The following is a 19,539-nucleotide window of genomic DNA, read 5'->3' as shown; positions in this document are numbered from 1 at the left end:
AACGCCTTTTTCATTCAAGGTGTTACCACAGGTTTGCACCTGAAACAAACAGTCGTCCTGAAAACGTACTAGGTCATTCGTATTCTTGCATTTCCGTTGTACTTTCTTACAAAAAGGTCGTAGGGCCCGGCCCCCGAGCTGTCTAGAGAGGCTGGTGACCAGGACAGTCGTGCGCTTGCCGGGTGCTGGCACACACTTACTCTCCCCGCTCCTTTGTGTTTTGAGTGGGGACAGCAGTGGACTCTTGTTCCCCAGTGGCCCCCCGCCTGGGTCCTTTAAGGCCCAGCTCCTGCAGCCCCGCTCTGGTTCCCTGTTCCTCTTTTGGGTTCTGGACCCCGAATCGCACCTTCCCCGCTTCTCTCTTTGGGGTCTAGAGAAAAGCGTTTGTGTCATTTGTCACCTGGGAGACCTTAGAGACCAGATGGGGGAGCTGAGAAGGTGGGGTGGCCAGTCCTGGGGGCTCACTTCCATCCCCCTACAGAGCACTGATTAGCTTAATTCTCTCAATGTGTTTTGTCCTGCCGGTGGGTGGGCAGGGGCTTTGGGCAGCTGAGACGCTTCCAGAAGTGGCTACTAGGTCTCCTTGAGGACCTAGCAAAGGGGAAACTCATATTGTTTTCAATTTTTTAAATTGAGGTATAATTTCCATGTCCTAAAACTTAGCCATTTTAAGCACACAGCCTTGATTTTTTCGGTAAGTTTGTCGAGTTGCGCAACCATCCCCATAAACCCATTTAGAACATTTCATTACCCCAATGAGATCCCCTGTCCCCATCAGCGCTCACTCCTCAACCCTCTTCTCCAGCCTCTGACAACCCCAAATCTACTTCCTGTCGATGTGCCTGTTCTGGACATGTCAGGTAAATGGCATCACACACCCTGTGGCCTCGAGTGTCTGGCTTCTCTCATTGAGCAGCCTGTGTTGAAGGTCGGTCCACGTCATGGCGAGTGTCAGCGCCTCCCCCCTTTTCATGACCGGGTGGCATGCCCTGTGTGGACGGACACAGCGCGTGTGTCTGTCCATTCACTGGTGGACATCTGGCCATTCCCATCTTGGCAATGAAGGGTCGTGCTGCTCCTCAAGTGACTTTCCCCTGGGGCCCGTGAGACCGAAGCCTGGGACCTCGTCCGGGGCCAGCCCAGGGGTTTTACCTCTGTCCCTTCCATCTGCGTTTCTTTCCCCGTGAGCTAAGTGCTTCGCTGTCCCTCACTCAGAGCGTCCCCGCTGTTGGGCCAGCAGCAGTCTGTCCTGCCCCGCCGGGTCCACCCCGCGAGGCCCGGATCCTCTCTCTGAAGCACACATCAGTTCGTCATTTGCCTGCCACCTTCACCAACTTATCACCCACTCAAAAAATCCCGCTCCCCTGCTCCGCCTCTGTGGCGCCGTGGGAGCTGGCCTCGCCTTACCTTTCCAGAGCGACCTTCACTGTGACTCCGGGGACTGCCCCTTCCCCTGCCCGCCGCTGCCCGCCCCAGCACGTGCCCGGGGCTCCTTTGTGTGAACCCTTCCTTCCTTCCTCTCGCCAACAAAGGCTGGTTGTGTTCCTATTTTAAGCATCAGAACGTGTGCCAGGCGCCGGCAGCGCCATGTGAATGAGATGCTTGTGTGCACGCACGGGGAGGTGTGCAGACGGGGCACCCGGGGCCATTCTGTCCCTGGCCCGGCTCTCGGAGTCAGGGTCCCTGGGGGTGGTGGAGATGGGGGCTCAGACGTGTGTGTTCCGTGAGCGCCGTAGGTGCGGTGACAGTTTTTCAGGGGCCAGAGAGGTGGGGATAACCCCTGTGCATGGGACGGACGGTCGGGAAGAGACCAGAGAGAAGCTTTGCAGTGACAAGTTAGCCAGGGGCTGGGGCTGGGTTTTCCATGCCATCTCTTGCTGAGTCTCCCCCTGCGGACACTGGGGCCACCCGGGACACTGGGAGCTCCGCCCCCACCCACTTGATGCCAGGAGCACCCCCCAGTGTCATAGCCACAGACGTCCCCAGACATTGCCCAGTGTCCCCTGGGGACAGAGCCACCCCAGCTGGGAACCATTGGGCTGATCTATTTCTAATAATAAGATTTTATGATTTTATGATTGCATTAAAGTGAAAAGATGTTTGTTTTTAAAAAATAGACTATTTTTGAGCAGATGCAGGTTCACAGCAAAACTGAACAGAAGGCACAGAGATTCCCCATGTATCCCCTGCCTCCCCCTCCCAGTGTCCCCCGCCGAAGCGGGCATTAGTTACGGCCGGTGCACCTACACGGACACGCTGTCGCCCAGCGCCCGCAGTTTACGTCAGGGTTTGCCGCTTGTGTCGTACAGTCTGTGGGTTTGGGCAGACGTACGATGACCCGTGGCCACTGTTTACGTCATCAGAGTAGCTTCGCCTCCCTGAACATCCTCTGCTCTCTGCCTGTTTATCCCTCCCCATTATTTTGTTTTTATGGGCAAAGTGATGGGAACAGCATAGTCACCTCGAGCGCCTGTTGGGAACTGTCACTCTGTGCCCCACAGAGGTTTATGTGAACCATTTGTCCCCCGTCTCCTCTCTAGAAAGCCGTCTGTCCAGCAGAAACGGGGCTCCAAAAAGCCAAACTGGTGAAACTAATTTCAGTGACGCGTTTGACAACCCCGCATATCCAAAATTGTAGCGTTGCAACGTGTCACCAGCATAAAGGCGTCAGGAACCAACTGCACGTCCTTTCGTACAAAGCCTTCAAAATCTTGTGTGTGTTTTACACTCAACAGATTTTCACGTCTCAGGATGAGCCACGTTCCACGTGCTCAGTGCCACAGGTGGCGGTGGCTGCCACGCCGGACATCGCAGGCCTAGGAAGTGAATTCAGGGGGACATTTTAGGAGGAAATAAGGCCTCTAGCAGCGTAGGGTTAGTGTTTGTGCACGCTGGGGGTTGTTTTTAGGGTTTACTGAAGAGCCTGCTGGTTGAAAACGTGGGTTGAGAATCTGAGCATCTGAGAAAGCCAGTTCCTCAAGGGTCCCCGAGGTTGTCTAGTGCAGGGACAGTGTGGCCCAGGCGGCAGCTCCAGCCTGTCATCCATTTTTATACAGACAGCCCCTGGGGGAGGTGGTTCTTACCCTCTTAAATGGTTGGAAAAAACCCAAAAGAGGCATGATATGAATTGTGACACATTAAAATTGTGCAGAGTTTGTATTTCAGCGTCCATAAATAACGTGTTATTGGCACAACGCTGCCACACGTATTCATTCACGTGTCGCCTGTGGAGGCTTTCATGGTACCACACACAAGACCGGCTCAGAAAGCCGAAAATCTTGGTTCCCTGTCTCCTTACAGAAAAAGTTTTTTACTACGGCCATGCCACCCTGAACACGCCCAATCCCATCTGATCTCGGAAGCTAAGCAGGGTCGGGCCTGGTTAGAACTTGGATGGGAGGCCGCCTAGGAAGACCAGGTGCTGTAGGCGCCAAAATAAATAAATAAATAAATAAAAATAAAGGATTGTAAGCTGACAAGGTCTTTGCAATCTGTGAGGTCAACCAAGGGTTGCCTCACCTAAAAATTTTAAAAAAAAAAGAAAAAGTCTTTCAACGCACCTGGTCCAATGTGCGTGATTTACAGGTGGGGAAACTGAGGCCCAGCAGTTTCAGCGAGTTCGTGGCAATGCTGGGACTTGAACTGGGGGTTTCAAAGCTTTTATCATTTCATTTGAGTTCCAGGGCCGGGAGAACAAACAACATTGAACTTCAGAGACGTCGCCTCGTGCTGTCCTGCTAGGAGCTCGCATTCCCATCGCCGCCTGGCTGAGCAGGTTGATTTGGGGACAAATATATATACAATGATTCTATTTCCCACAGCTCCGTGCCATACTTAGAAAGAGCGATAATTTATTGTCTTTAGTGTCACAAGACATAGCGGTCTGTCTTCGAAATGAGGGCTCTGAGACAGCTCAGCTGAAAAACAGACATTTGAAAATGTCAGTTGTGTTTATTACAATGTTACTTCAAGAGGTACAGACTTAAAACTGTGTAAACGTGTTGTGCTCAGAGCTTTTCTACCATAAACAGAAAAAAGCGTGTAACGTAAATAAAAACAAGCCAGTGACACAGTGAAGCAAGAATCGTCCACGCACCTTTTCAGGGGAGGAATAAATAATCTTGGCAGGTGCCAGGTGTTTTTTTTTCCAACGATGTTTGAAGAGCCACGGTCGGCCAGGCGGACCGTGCCTGAGTGAGGTCCGAAGACCGGTTGGTTACACTGGGGACAGACGTCCCCTTGGGCCGTGAGCCCAGGACGGCCTCTGCTCAGCATCCACCCAACCAGAACAGCCTTGTCAGGTGAACTGACTGATGCTATTCTTCACGTGGGCGGAGTTTTAAATATTCGAGGCAGGGGCGAGAGATGAAAGCTTTTTTTTTTTTTTTCCCCCAAATTGCTACTTAATGATACGTAGAGTTGCTTTTGACTTGAACTTTCATGATGATTGACAGACAGCGGGAGGCAGGCGATGGGAAGAAATGGGGCTGGGCGGGGCAGCTTTATTGTTGGAAAAATAGGGCTTCTCTCTCTCTCTCTCTCTCTCTCTCTCTCTCTCCGTGACAGCACCCCGTCCGTGTGCGTCTCTAGGAAAGGCGGTGGACTGCGTTCCAGGCCTGCTGTTTTTATTATCAATCGACTTTTCTGGGCTCACTTGAGAGGCACAGAGAGGTCACAGCGGCAGTGCGGACGTCCGCATACCCGCGCCAGCTGTCCCCCCGTCAGGGTCTCACAGCCTTTCCTGGGTGCCTATGCCACACTCAGCAGCCAGCGTGGGCGCATTCCTGTCGACTAAAGCCCATTCTGTATTCATTTTCACTAGCTTGTCCCTCATGTCCCTTTGCCACCCCAGGACCCCACCCAGGAGTCTGTGACATTAGTCGCCATGTCTCCATATCCCTCCGGGCCGTGACAGTCTCCAGCATTCCTTGTTGTTCGTGCTGGGACGGTCACGAGGAGGGCGGGTCAGGGGTTTTGCAGAGTGTCCCCCGATCTGGGTTTGTCTGCTGTTTTCTCACGATCAGACCGGGCTCATGGGTTTGGGGAGACAGCACACAGAGACGAGGTGCCTTCTCGTCACAGCCCGCTGGGGTCCCTGATACTCACGGGACATCACCGTGAGGATGACCTTGATCTCCAGGCTCAGGTGTGTTTGGGGAGCTGGAAATTCATCATTTTCCATATGTGGCCACAGACGCTGCTGGGTGTCGGGGAGAAACGTCTTCTAATTTGAGACTCATGGGTCCCTCCGGTCCCAAATCCATGCGCGTGGTGCGGGGGACGGGATATGGGCTCCGGCACTGATGACCGAAATGAGCTGGCCCAAGTGTTTTGGCACAGCTTGGCCTGGTGCCATGTATTAATAAGGGGGGCTTTAGATCTAGGGGTATAGTTGTGACACAGTCCTGCCCTCCCCATGGCCCTCTGCATCCCAGAGTGACAGCCCTGCGTCTTCATTCACGTTGATGGAGCGTCTGGATTCTGGCGAAAGCAGAGCATGGCTGTGAAGCTGGCTGCGTTGTGGGGAGATGTGTGGCGTGTCCTTTAAAAGTGACACCGGTGGCAAAGGGCGGTCTCCCTGGGGACAAGGCAGGCCTTCCTCCCGCCACTGGGGGATAGCGAATGGGACCCTTTGTTGCACGAGGCCTGTTTCTCAGTGGTCTATTTTTACTCAGCACACAACAGTGGACGTTGCCAGGTACCGTGTCCCCCACCCCTGAGGGAGGGGACCTTGGTTGTGGTAGTTACTGCGGATGGATAAATCAATGTCACATGCCCGACATCAGTCCCGTCGGGGTGAACATCCCGCTCCAGCTTGCTTTGCTTTGGTTTTCGTTGTGGTAAATTACTTCTAACATCAAATTCACTCCCCCGACTGCCGTTAAGGGCACAGCTCAGCGGCCTTGGGCACACTCAACATTGTGCAGCCGCCCCTGCCGTTCACCTCCAGTCGTCACACAATGATGTTCTGTCCCCGTCACACACTCACTTCCCTCACCCGGAGCCCCTGGCTCCACAACCCACTCTCCGACTCCCCGGGGGACCTCCGGGAGTGGGTCACGCTGTGCGTGTCCTTTCTGCTGGGACGTTCTACCAACTTCCGTGTAGCGCATTGGGAAACCGCCGGGCCGTGGTCCCGCCAGCAGCGCCCGGGGGCTCTGGCTCCCCAGGGTCTCACCGGCTCCTGCGATTGTCCCTCTGTCTGGGTCCCACGGCTCCCGAGGCAGGCAGTCGGTGTCTCGCTGCAGCTGTGGTTTGCGTGTCCCATGGCTGGTCGGAGAACAGAAACGTGGAAGGATGGCCTGTCCGGAGGGAGAGGATGTGATTTCAGAAGATCCTCGCCGGGGAGATTTGCGGCCGTTTCCATCACTTCTGGTTAGCTGGATAGGGGGGAGGGGAACGAAGGGGTGCTGGGGAGCAGGGCGGAGCCTCCGTCCTCACCTCCCTGAAATGGGCCGGCGGTGCCGAGCGCACCCTTCAGCGGGCCTCGTTCGGAGACATCCTGTCTGTTTTTTCCTGCCATTTATTTTTAAGCCCATGGACTGTCTGCGTGGGCTGCTTCCATGCCGGTAGGATTTTTTTTAACAGCTTGGTGGGGATACCATTCACAAGCCACACGCTCCGCCCGTTTAAAGCGAACCGTTCGCAGGTTTTTGCTACATTCACAGATATGTGTGCCATCGCCAAAGGCAGCTTTAGAATGTCTTTATCACCCTAAAAAGACACCCTGTCCTCTTCTGCCCGCCCCCTGCCCCCTGCCCCCAGCCCCTGGCAAACACGAGCCCACTTCTTGTCTCTGTGGACGTGCCTGTTCTGGACGGAATCGCACACTGTGTGGCCTTGTGTGTCCAGCGTCCCTCACTGAGCCTCGTGCGTTCGGGGCCCGTCCACGTTCACGTTCATCCATATTCATAGCAGAACAATGTCCTGCTGCGTGACGATGTCACATCATCTTTATCCACCGTTTATTGACGGACACGGGTCGTTCCCACCCTTCAGCTGCTGTGGATGCTGCTGCTGTGGACAGGGGTGCGCGTTTCTATGTGGTGTTTTCAGTTCTCCTGGATGGACACCCAGGCGTGGCCTTCCGGGGCCCGTCATTTATTTTTAAACCTATAGAGCGTTTATGCGTCTGTGCCCGCTGGGATTTTGGTCCATTTGGTGCTGCTTTGGCAGCCCAGCCCTGGGGGGTGTGGGAGGACCTGCGTTCCACTGGCCACGTCCATCTGTCGGCTCCCCGCCCCCACCCTCGTCGCCTGGGTGCCTCGGAGCAGCGGTGTCCCTGCTGTGCCAGCCCCCGCCACTTTTCCTCGGCACAGTGGACGTCCTCCAGCCCGAGGCCGCGTTCCCGTCCCCCGCGCCTGGAGCGCCCTCTGCCCTCCGCTCTGACTAGCTCCACCGGCCCTCACTCTCAGCCCCCCTCCTGCAGCTGGCTCCCCATGTCCCCCTGCCCGCCACCTCCCCTCGTGTCTGGCAGTCCCCAGCGCCCCACGCCCCCACCCTGCCGGACGCCCAGCCACCTCCGCCCTGCAGTCGCCGGAGGCCCTCGCCTAGTTTCCTTTCTCCCAAGCTTCAGGTTTTGGGTGGTGGGTGGTTTTTTCCGTGGAAGAGGCCCCTGTCTCCAGGGCAGTGACAGGAACACAGGGAATGTGTGTTTGGCCGCCGGCCGGGGCGGTGTGCAGGGCGGGCTCGGTGTTCACATGAAAGCATGGGGGAGTGCAAGGGACAGAGGCAAGCTGTGGTAGACGCGGTGATGTCCTAGTCCTGGGACCTGTGGACGTGTCACCTCACGTGGCAGAGGGACTGTGTGGGCGAGACCGAGTCAAGGCCCCTGAGAGGGGATGACCCTCGGTTCCTGGGGCCCAGCGTCCTCACGGGGTCCTCATAAGGGGGAGGCGGGAGGGTCACAGAGAGATGGATGAGGCCGTGCTGCTGGCTGTGACGAGGGGACAGAGGTCGTGAGCCAGGGACACGGCGCCTCTGGAAGCCGGAAAAGGCCAGAGGCGGTTCTCCCTGGAGCGTTGGGATGGCCCGGCCCTGTCCCTCCTGGGTTCACCCTGTGAGGCCCGGGCGGGACCCCTGACCCCAGGACTGAGAGAGGATCTGTGTGGTTTGAAGCTATGGATTTGTGGTGACTTGTTAACAGCCACCCTGGGAAACTCACGCGGCTAGTTCAGGAAGCTACAGATACAGGACCATGTCCTCTTAGCTTCTTGTCTCGTCCATGACACGGGGTCAAGGTGCCTCCTCTCGTAGCAGCGCTGTGCGACAGAGCAGATGGAGTCCCCCACCGCTCACTGTCCCCCACGTCCCCGGCTGAGCCCGCGGTCGCCTGCTGCCTCTCGGACACGACTTTCCCATTGCCGTGTCAGCCTCATTTCTTCAGAGGGCTTCCTGTTCACCCGGCCCAGGGTCGAATTTTCTGGAATGCACTAGAGCGTGTGTTCTGGGGCTAATTCCAGTCCTTCCCTTCCCCAGGGTTGTAGTGGCATCTCTCTCCCTTTCCCTGTCCTGTCCCAGGTTGGGATTTCTGTGACTTGCTGTCACTTTGGTCTTGCAGTAAGCGTTGTGCATGGCGACTCCCACCCTCGCTGCATCATCCCCAAAGTGACCCCCTGGCGTGCCCTCTGCGGTCTGTCTGGGGAAGCTGAGGCTCAGATCGGGGGAGCCGAGCCAGGAGGGACCCAGCCCCTGGCCTCTGCCACTTCGCGGCTCTTCCGTGAGATGGGGCTCCTCGATGGCGCTGCCTGCGCTTCGTCTCCGTGAGGCCACCAGCCTCACTTCCGTCTGGCCATGGATGGAGGCCGGGGGCCGGCTCCGTGCACCTGTCTTCTGGCATTAAAACCAAGCAGTGCCGCATGCACAGGAGCTCAGCGTCTCGTTAGTCCTCGGGGAAAGGCAAAGCGGAACCCCAGTGACGCACCACGTCCCCCCACCGGGATGGCAGGAATCAAAAGGACAGGCATTGGCAAGTGCTGGCGAGGTCGCGGAGAAGTCAGACCCTCGTGCACGGCCGGTGGGGACGGAAAATGCGCTGCCGCTGTGGGGAGAGCCTGGGGTTCCCTGGGAGGTTAAAGGTCAGAGTTCCTATGCGGCCGGCACCTCCCCTCCCAGGTCCCCGCCCTGGAGAAGGAGTCGCGTCCACGCAGTAGGACTCACAGCGGCCAAACGGTGGAAACTACCCGGGTGTCTGTCAACGACCAAGTGGACAAACAGTGTGGCTGTCCCCACGGCAGTGTCACTCAGCCATGAAGAATGGGGAGGCGTGGACACGCACCACGACGTGGACGGACCCTGAACACGTGACGCTCAGTGAGAGACGCCGGCCACGCGGGCCACACGGTGTGAGATTCCACTGATGTGACACGTCCAGAACAGGCGCATCCACAGGGATAGGACGTGGGTTCGTGGGTGTTGGGCTGGGGAGGGGATGCGCTAATTACCGATGGGGACAAGGCTTCTTTTTGGAGTGATGAGAATGTTCTGGAAGTAGATAAAGGTGAGGATTGCACAACATTGTGAATGTACTAAATGCCACAGAATCGTACACTTTAAAAAGTTAAAAATGGTAAATTTTGTGTTATGTGTATTTTACCAAAAAACAAACACCCAAACTACCAGTTGGTGGAAGTGGTCACGTTTCAGGGCATGTGAGCATTGACAGTCCCTAGTGGGCATGGGGATGGCCCTGTCCTTCCCCTGCGGCCCCCCACCTGGGGTCAGGCCTGGGGGGTGGAGTGACGGTCTCTGGCGTGGTCTCCTTCCAGGTCTTGTCCTCGTGAGTCCGGCACCAAGGCGTGCATCCCCGTGCGTCGGGGCTGCTTAGCAGCCACACCTTTGATTTGGCCTCGCCAGCCGTGGGCCGTGACCGGCCCTGCATGTAACCAGGTTCGGAGGGGTCCCTGGGAGAGAGCAGTGAGTAAGAAGAAGATGTGGAACTGTCAACAGTTCTTTGAGGAAGAGGGACCCGAGGAGTAAGATGTGTGAGAAGTGGAAGGTTGGGAATTATGGAACCTTCTGGAATCTTCTGGAATGTAGAAGGCATCGTGGCGTAGTGAGTGTTGGAATTCCTGTTCCTGCTTAGCCATTGGATGACTTTCTCCCTGTGTGATTTTGGCCAGAACATTGACTCTCTCTGTTTCTGTTCCCTTGTGGGCAAAATTGGATCGGAGTCACCGCCCAGGGTCCCAGAGGGTCCGAGTAGTGTCGGAGGCGGTGACCTGGCTGGGGGCGGACAGGCTCTCACTGTGACTGCCACGATCACGGCTTACAGTAACGCTATTAGTGGTGCGTTGTAGCCAGCGGTAGTAGTATAGCACGTGTGTCAGTATCAACGTCATTCCCACATGCCACTGCACAGCCGCCTCTCGCGTGTGTCTTGTCGTGACCGCATTGGCGTCCGCTACAGCCAACTCCCCGCTTTTGCTCAGGGCCCAAGGGACTGGACCCCAGTCAGAGGTTTTCCAAAGGCCGCCGACCCTGCCACTCACATGCGTGCAGAGGCCCTGGTGGTTGGACGCCGGCGGCCGGAGAATTGTGAATTTCTGGATGGAGCAGGAGGGGCTCAAGTGTCCCGGCGATGGACTCGTCCTTTGCGCCAAGGGACAGTAGCACCCGTGTCTGTGGAAGGATGGCAACACACGGGGCCGCACTAGGTTCTGTGGAGGGAGGCATCCAGTTACCCCATGCTGCGCGGGAGTAGGCCAGCAGGGCTGGGAGAATCATCGTGACAGAGCTGTCCCCCGTCCCCTGCACTGGGGTAATTCTGGGACCTCAGTGCAGAGGCTGCGCGGGGCTCGGGCTGACCCTGTGTCAGAAGCGCAGCGCCACAGGTCTGGCTGTGGGGCCTTCTCTGTACCCCACCCCCCAGGACGAGTGAAAGGGACCAAACTAGCCCTCGAGTACCTACTGTGTGCCAGGTGCCACTGAGGCCACCGAAGAAGTTGTTGACCAGACCCCGCCTTGGAGAATGACCTGGCCCCGAGCGTGGTGCCGCGGAGAGGGACCCTGCCTCACACGTTGGAGGCCAATGCCATCGTCCCATTTTTAAAGTGGTCGGAAAGCTGAGCAGTTGTGCAACCTGCCCCGGGTCATACGATGAGTACATGGGGACCTAGGTGTCAAGTCGGAAACCAGCCCACTGCAGAGCTGTCCAGCGTCCCACGGCCTCCTTCCCTCTGTGTCCTCACCTGCCAGGCGGGGAGCTGATACAACTTAGCGTGAAGTCATGGCGGGGACGGGAGGAGGTGACGTGCGTGCCGTGTGTGCTGTGGTCCGTGTCACCGGTCCCCATGAGGGTCATCGTCTCCAAGCTGCAGTCCCCACCTGCCACGTTCCTGACTCTGCACGCCGTGCTCTCTCCTGCAGACTCATCTCCTGAGAGATGCGGTCTGATCCCTGGGCAGTGTGCATGTCAGGGCCGACCTGGGCACTGTGGGGGCTGAGCGGCCTCCTGGTCACACCCCCCACTCCATGCCAGGAGCACTCCAGTCGAGACAGCCACACGTGTCTCCAGCTGTGATGGCCACACATGTCCCCAGCTGTGACGGCCACACATGTCCCCAACCGTGACGGCCACACATGTCCTCAGTCGTGACAGCCACATATCCCCAGTCATGATAGCCACAGGTGTCCCCTGGGGTGTGGAATCCACCCCCAGTCATAGGCCACGGGATCAAAGCCAAGGAGGACGTGTTTGGGACACCGGCCACGCTGTGACGCGCTGTCGACTTGTCAGACTCAAGCGCCACACGGCGCTCAGACTGCTGGGACGCTGTCTGCAGACGATGTCCCAGATCGTCCTCCCTAGAGAAGTTCTCGGTAGCGCGAATGGACCTGTAATTAAGTGGCCGTTTTCCCTCAGCGGTGATGACACAGATTTGGGTCTGCGATAAAGACGAATGGGTCCCTTTAGACCTGAGGGCCAGCCCTGGCAAGGTGTCCCCTCGGCAGTGCTGACACTGGGCTTGGTCACTCTCTGGGGGGGGCCTGTCCTAGGCACGGGGCGGGGGGAGGATGTGTTGAGCAGCCTCCCTGCCCCCACCCACTCGGTGCCAGGAGCACCCCCAGTCATAGGACCACAGACGTCCCCAGACATGGCCCAGTGTGCCCTGGAGGCAGATTGTCTCTCTTCCCCCGTAGAGAACCCTTGTGCAAGGAATGTAAGTTTTTCTCGCGTCTCTCTTGGTGCCCCGTAGGGCCCCGGGGACATGTGTTTTAACAGTTCTTCGCGCGTGGAGAGCCACACAGCGAGGAGATGGCTGTCCTTCGGAGCTGTCCTCAGGAGAGGGCCGTGCGGGCTGATCGTGCTAGTCTCTAACCAGACTGGTTTGGTAAATAAGGTGCCCCGCTTCCTTACCTCCGAGTGACCTCTTTGTCCTTGCCGGCAGGCATTTCCTGGTCTTTGCAGTGACAGAGTTTCGATGGATAACATTGAACTTGGCCGTGGCACTCTCCCTCCCCCGTGCTCCCCGAGCCAGACTCCGTTTTCTGCCGTGGTTCTGGGATTTAATCAGGCCCCCTCCGGCGGGCAGCCCGCCGCGAACGCGATCTGTTTGGGCTCATTTACGAAGGTGCTGGGGGCTGACGCGGCTGGTGGCATGCCCGAGGAATGGGGACAGCTGGCTGCCTCACGGTGCCTTTCGTGTGTTAAAACATTGCCAGTCTCGAGTGGGTAAAAATCTGGTTTCTTGTCTATTCTAGTCTCAGCCAGGGGGGGGAAGTGTTGGGACGGCTCCGTCTGCGTGTGTATGACACACGACGCTTTCTGAATCGGCTTCCCTCTCTGGGGGCGCGCAGCGGCGTGGCTTTCAAGCTGGTGATGAAGGAGAGCCGGGGGTGGGAGGGGCCGCCGGGCCGAGGATCTGAGATGTGCGCGGCCACAAACGCCAGCCCCCGGGTCGCACATCAGAGCAGACGTCCTTTCCCTGCTCGGTCACCTTGGGGGACCTTGTGCTTCGATAGTGCTGCCGTCGTGATGGCCTTCATTCGTGGGCTGCTGTGCTTTTCCTCAAATGTGTACGTTTCAAATGCATTTCAGATTTTCAGCTTTTGAGGGTAGATTCGAGTTTGGGAGACAGCCTGTATGAGCCCGCTAATGCCGTGTGACGAATCACCACAAACGCAGTGGCTCGAAGCCGCCCAGTTTATAGTATCACAGCTCCCAGGGTCGGGGATCGGGGGGCGGCCTCGCTGGGTCTCAGGCTGCAGCCAGGTTGTCACCGGTCTGCGGCCTCATCTCAGCTGGGGAAGGGTCTCTTCCGAGCTTGCTCACGTGGCTCTTGGCTGGAGGCCACGCTCAGATATGTAGCTGCTGGCCGGTGGGCCCCCAAGCAGAGAAACTTGGCTTCGTCACAGCAGCAGAGGACAGTGTGCTAGCAAGATGGAAGTTACATTCTCACGTCAGATACTCGTGGAGGCGACATCCTGTCCCCTCTTCCATCATCCGGTGCTTAGAAGCAAGTCACGGGCCATCCCATACTCAGGGAGGTGGGGACACAAGGCACGAGGAGGTAAGGACCGGTGAGGATCGTCGTACAGTGCCATGGGTCATTCTGCGGTGGGTGAGGTGGAGGGCCAATGGGAATGCGGCCAATTTTGGTTGAACAAGAGGTGTCGCTGCAAGCCAGGGACCTCGCTTCCCTGCCGTAAGCTCCCCCGTGGCCGAAGGCGGTTTCTCAGGGCGTGTCCAGAAGCGCCATGAGCTGGGACACTGCTTTGACAGTTCGCGGGGTGGCCGTTCGAAAAGAGGGTGCCCGCTTAGTTCTGTCACGGTGGCCGGTCACACAGATCGGATTGCCTTGCCTTGGGCCACCTTGCGTGTCGGTGGAGAATTGGAGACCAGCCTCTGGGTGTTTGCGGGGCACTTGGGATGGGTGTGGGGGTGGGGGAGGCACAGGTGTGGGGTCCTTCGGGCGCGGGTTGCATCTGGGCTGTGCCACTCACCAGCTGTGTGACCTGGGCGAGTCACTTAACTTCTCTGAACCTCCATCTTCTCTAACAAACTGCAGGCGTTAAACCTCAGCTCACAAGGTGGTTTTAGGGACCAGGGATTCCTTATAGAAAGCGCAGTAAAGGCAGTGTGGGATCTTGGAACGGCACAGGGCCGTTAGTGGGGAACCTAGTGGCCTCTGGGCACACTGTGGGGTTTGGCCGGCGGTCACGTAGCGGCGTCAGTGTGTCTGCTGTGACAGCGTGCCCCCGTTGCGTGAGATGTCCCCGTTAGGGGGAGCTGGGCAAGGGGCACGCAGGGGCTGGGCCTGGGCCCTCTCTGCAGCTCTTCCGCAAACCCCACAGTTTTTCCAAGTAAAACCTTCATGAAAAGAAAACCACAAGAAGACGCTTTTTCACTTTTGAAGTAGGTGACAAGTCGTGAAAGGTAACAGCGGTGTCGATGGCGGGGTGGACGGGACGGCGGGAAATGGAGCGCTGTTTCTCGACAGCGGTTCAGTAGTGTGTTTTCACCAACCTTGAAAATATTCCACGCTCTCCGGTCCCATGATAGCGTCTCTAAGAATGTGTACTAAGGACTTCGTTAGTGGTTAGAGACGGCGTGAGGATGTCCGCAGGGGCATCATTTACGAGCGAAAATTGGGAGCTGGGAGCGGTCTCAATGGCCAGGAGCAAGGAAGTTGGTTCCTCCGCTGTGATGTGTCACCTCAGCGTGATCTGTGGGCTGTCGTGGGGAGCCAGGTGTTGACAGAACGCCAGCGATGTGCGAGAACACCAGTGACAGGTGAAAATGGCAGAGGACAGCAATACGCCAGGTGCTTTCCTCACGACGCTGCCTGTCGAGGCCAAAAGCTCAGAGCTAAATGCTTTGGGCTCGGTGTTCTAGGAAAGCTGTGGCCAGCACCCAATAAGCAAGTTGGACCCAGTCTGCCAGGAAGCAGATGCCTGGGGCCGAGCTGCCATGGACTTGGCCTCCACAGCGGACCAAGGCACACGGGGCCGTACGTGAGAGCTGACCTTGGCCTCACGTTTCCCGCGGGGGTCTGTGGCTGCGCGGTGATCAGTTTCCCGGGCTGGAGCCGCCCGGCTCCCCGCGTGGCTGCTCCGTGGTTTACACGCTGGGCCGCACCGATGCCCGCCTGCTTCTCCCTCGTAATCGTGGGTCCTTCCCATGCGTCCCATTTCTCTGCCTCCTGCTCGGGGGAAGTAATCCCTAACATGTCACTCTTCGGGGACCACGTCTTTAAGCGATATTTTCCATCTCTCGACCCAGGCACTGTTGGCATTCTGCACCAGATAATCCCTTAATGTCATCAGATCTCCTTTGAGGGGAACTAAGTTTTGAATTATCAAAGTGCTATGCTCATGGTAAATAAAATTTCGAATTATATGTAGGGCATAAGACAGAAGAAACTCCCCACCCTCGGTCCTGCTCACCGTTGTCACTGTTAGCCGTTTAGGCGTTTTTGTTTAGAACTCTTTTTTTGTATATACAGACACGTCTTTTTAAGAAAAGAGTTTGACCTCAGATGGCTCGTGCTGGTCAGTGTGCTGGCTGTAGTTCTTGGCACCCAGCAGCGCCTTGGCTCTGCCGGTGTCCGTCCGTGTTGGTCTCACTGTCTGAGACGTCGCCCCCTCCCTGGGGGTCACAGCCCCGCCGGCACTGCAGACGCCGAGGCCGGATCACTCTCTGCAGGGGTGTCCTGGGCACTTGAGGGGTTGAGAAGTATCCCTGGTCCCCCCGCCCACTCAATGTCAGCAACTCTCCCGGTCGTGACAACTACGGACGTCCCCAGACGCCACCAAGTGTCCCCACGTGGGAACCGCTGAGTCCCACCAGATTGCTCCTTTCATGAGCTTCGGAGTTAAACCCTGAGTTGGAACCCTCCCCTTTCCTCTCACTGGCTCTGGGCAGCGTTTGACATTTTGTTTTTCTCTTTTTTAAAGAGCTTTTTCTTTATCTGGCGTAGAAGGGTCCCTTGCCTTGCAGCATATCGATGTGAAGGAGAGACGGTGTCACCCTCTAGGGCCCGGCCCGGAGCCGGCAGCTGCAGGAATTGTTCCCACGCGAGGGCACACCTGGCTGCGTGGCCCTCCTTGACGTAGAGGCTGCTGGGGGCCGGAGACCTCCATGCCCCCAGGAACTCCCCACCTCCTAACATTTCCGCCCGGGTCTGGGGGTTCTTAGGCCAAATCCCATCCACATGCCTGGGAGCTGGACGAGCCCGGTGGTTTAGTAATGTCTAAAAATCATGACTGTATATATATTTATTCGACGGTCACTTTGAGACCAAGCCCATTGAGTTTGGAAGACAAATTGAGACGTTTTAATGGCAAATCGTAAGGAAATTGTGAATATCCTGCAGTGTGTTATGGCAATCTAGTTTATAGTTTGTAAACTTTCTTTAAAATAAACTTATCTCGGAGTAGCTTTGGATTTACAGGAAAGTTACAAAGAGAGCCCAACATTCCCAAGTGCCCATGACTCGTTTCCCTCATTATCAATTTCTTGCATTATTAGCATGGCACGCGTGTCACAGTCGATGCGCCAGTATCGACACGTATGATGAACTAAAGTCCACACTCTATTCAGACTTCACCAGCTTTTCCCTAATGTCCCTTTGCCACCCCAGGACCCCACCCAGGAGCCTGCGACTTTATCCGCCGGGTCTCTGTACCCCTCTGGGCTGTGACAGTTTCTCCCATGTGCCTGAAATTTCGTGCTGGCATGGTCGTGAGGAGGGCGGGTCAGGGGCTTTGCACAGCGTCCCTCAGTCTGGGCTTGTCTGCTCTTTTCTTGTGATCAGACCGGGTTATGGGTTTGGGGGCAGATCACAGAGGCGAGGTGCCTTCTTGCCACAGCCCGTCATGCTGTCCGCAGGACTCATCTCTGTCACCGCTGGCCTTGACCCTCGGCTGAGACAGAGCCCAGTGGTTTAAACTCTGAATGATTGCCAGTGTTAAAAATCAGGAGATCGTATAATAAACACTCTGCCAGCTTCTCGGGATAATTGGAAGAGCTGACGACATCAGGCCACTTCCTGAGTGGTGACAGAGCTGCCCCAGGAGCAGTGTCCCCTTCCAAGGAGCCAGGCGTCATCTCTCCAGGGCCCCACATTGCTGTCACCTGTCTGCCCTGCAACCAGCACCTCAGATTCCTGACCCAGGACCACCCGGCCTGGCCCTTGAGGGGGCGTGTCCCCACACCGAGCCAGTTCCCAGCTGGAAACCAGAGAAGCACGTTGGAATGCGGGCCAGTCAAGTCACCTGAGAGCACTTCATGGTTGGCGTGAAGGACACGGCTGGCCGCTCCAGGCCAGGCGAGGCTCAGAGCCACCGGCGTCCAGGGATACTGGGCGGGGGCCAGGGAGGCCGCTCCGGCCAAGCAGTGCCCTGGACAGCCCCTCCGAGAGTGACCCGGGCCGGAGGGGAAAGCGTGGACTGAGGCGACCTTCAAACGAGAGAGCAGTCTGCGGGCCTCACACGGGGACCCTGGGCAGGTGGGCTGGGGTTGTGGGGCGTGGTCCCCGGGCAACAGAGCTCCGTGGAAGCCCCCGCTTCATCCCCCACCCCTGCACCAGCGGGCCTCGGGCAGCCCCTCTGCCAGGCCGGGGTGGGCTGGGTGGGTGGGGAAGGGCGGCCCCCAGCCAGGCCGAGCAGGGGAACCCGGGCCAGAACAGGGGGAGCAGGGCAGACTCGGTACATTCTCGGGGAGGCTGACTCTGTTTTCGGCAACCCTTCAACTAAACGTCCGCTCAGCTCGCAGACCGACACTCAAGAGAAGTCCCCGCAGGGCCTCGGGTGCCGACACCAGATCTGTCTTCATGAGTGAAAGGACTCTGAACGGCCGGGGAGCAGCGTTTCCAGCCAGACGGTCTCTGTCGTAGCTACTCGGCTCTGCCTCCGTAAGCGCGACAGTGCCGTAGACAGTGTTTAAATGAATGAGCGTGACTGTGTTTCAGTAAAACTTTACAAACACACGTGGCGGGCCGGATAGACTAGCACGGCCCAGCTTCCCGAGGCAGAGGCCCCTTATGAAAAGTGGCATATGGCACTCGTGACCACCCCTTTTTTTCTCTGACGCCTCCTCCTTCCTAGCTTGGTGACCTGGGGCTGGCTTCCTCTCTTCTCTGAGCCTCAGTGTCCCCATCTGTAGAATGAGGATAACTGCACTCCTTATGGGGACCCGTGTGGATTGTTAGGTGTTGCCGGACCGTGGTTCTCATCCGGTGAGGTCCTGCCCCCCAGGGGACACTGGGCTTTGGGGACATCTGTAGTTGTCGCAACTGGAGGTGCCTCTAGTATCAAGTGAGTGGGAGGCTGCCCAACCCCCACAGTGCCTGGGATGCCTCCCCCCACCCAGAGACCCGCCCAGCCCTGAATGTGCACAGGGCTAAGGGGAGACCCTGGTGTCTAGTGAGTTATCTTGCAAAGACCAGGGTATCACTTCATGTTAGTCGTCTGTCTGTCTGTCTGTCTATCCGTGGACCACGGCTTCACTCTTATTTCCCAGAACTCTCATCCGTGAGACCACCGCCCCCCTCTGGGCCGGGGCGCCGGCTGCACACTCCGCAGCCATCGGTTGAGTGCCGCCTGGGCGCCACGGCTCCCCGAGGGGATGCACCCCGTTGCCCAGAGCTGCCCGGTGTTCTAGGGGCTTCCTCCAGCAGCATCAGGGCCACTCAGCCCCCTGGCTTTTCTCCCCCTCCTCGTTCCTTTCCTAAGAACAAAGTTCCCGCCGATTAGCACATCCTGTCATTAGCGTCTTTCTTTCCTCGGTTTTATATAATCCTGTCGTTATTAGATGCTGTCGCGGGGACCTCACGTGCCCTCAATCATGTCTTAAAGCATCCTTTAGCATAAGCAGTTAATTGCCTGTCGGCGGTCCCTTCTCTTCTTTTTTAAAATAAACTTTCATCTTAGAATTGTTTTCGAGTCACAGAAAACTTGGGAAGACAGTACAGAGAGGGTTCTCATGTCCCCGACGGGTCCTCGCTATCGTTAAAGTCGTACATCACTCTGGGACACTCGTCACAGTCAGTGAATAAACCAATGTCATTGTCTTCTTACTAACTGACGTCGTGCGCGGTTCCAGTTTCCAGGGTTCTCCCCTAACGCCCTTTTTCTGTCCAGGACCCCATCCCGGACCCCATCCTGGACCCCATCCTGGACCCCACGTGCCATTCAGTCGTCATATATCTGGTCTGCTGTGGTTTCTCAGCTCTTCTGTGTGCAGAAACCAGCTCTCTAGGGACCTAAGGGGACCTAGCCGGCGGTGACTTTGCAGGCCTCCTATCTAGAACGATACGAAAATTCCGCTCACCGAATTTCGATATTTGTTATTTATTTAGTTTTCTTTATTCCTATCCCCTAAAGCCTCTCTGTCAGCTTGTTCTCTGCATCTAAGGGTCTGTTTCTGTTCCGTTCACTCCTTTATCTTGATTTTTTTTCGACTCTACTGGTGAGATCATGTGGCATTTGTCTTTCTCTGACTTACTCCGCTCGGCGCAGGACCCTCTAGGTTCACCCGTGTTGTCACAGATGGCAAGATGTCATTCTCGTTTATGGCCGAGTGATGTTCCATTGTAT

The 19,539-nt window shown here is 57.0% G+C and overlaps 1 pseudogene; it reads left to right on the top strand.

Annotated features, from left to right (window-relative positions):
• The first annotated feature begins 3,311 nt into the window (after nucleotides 1-3,311).
• On the top strand, nucleotides 3,312-3,430 carry LOC111747134 (annotated as a pseudogene).
• Nucleotides 3,431-19,539: the final 16,109 nt, after the last annotated feature.

The sequence above is a fragment of the Pteropus vampyrus genome, unplaced genomic scaffold (genome assembly GCF_000151845.1).
Source record: "Pteropus vampyrus isolate Shadow unplaced genomic scaffold, Pvam_2.0 Scaffold212, whole genome shotgun sequence".
NCBI classification, from domain to species: domain Eukaryota; kingdom Metazoa; phylum Chordata; class Mammalia; order Chiroptera; family Pteropodidae; genus Pteropus; species Pteropus vampyrus.
The sequence above is the reverse complement of the archived record's forward strand: the minus strand, read 5'-3'. Positions and strand labels throughout refer to the sequence as shown.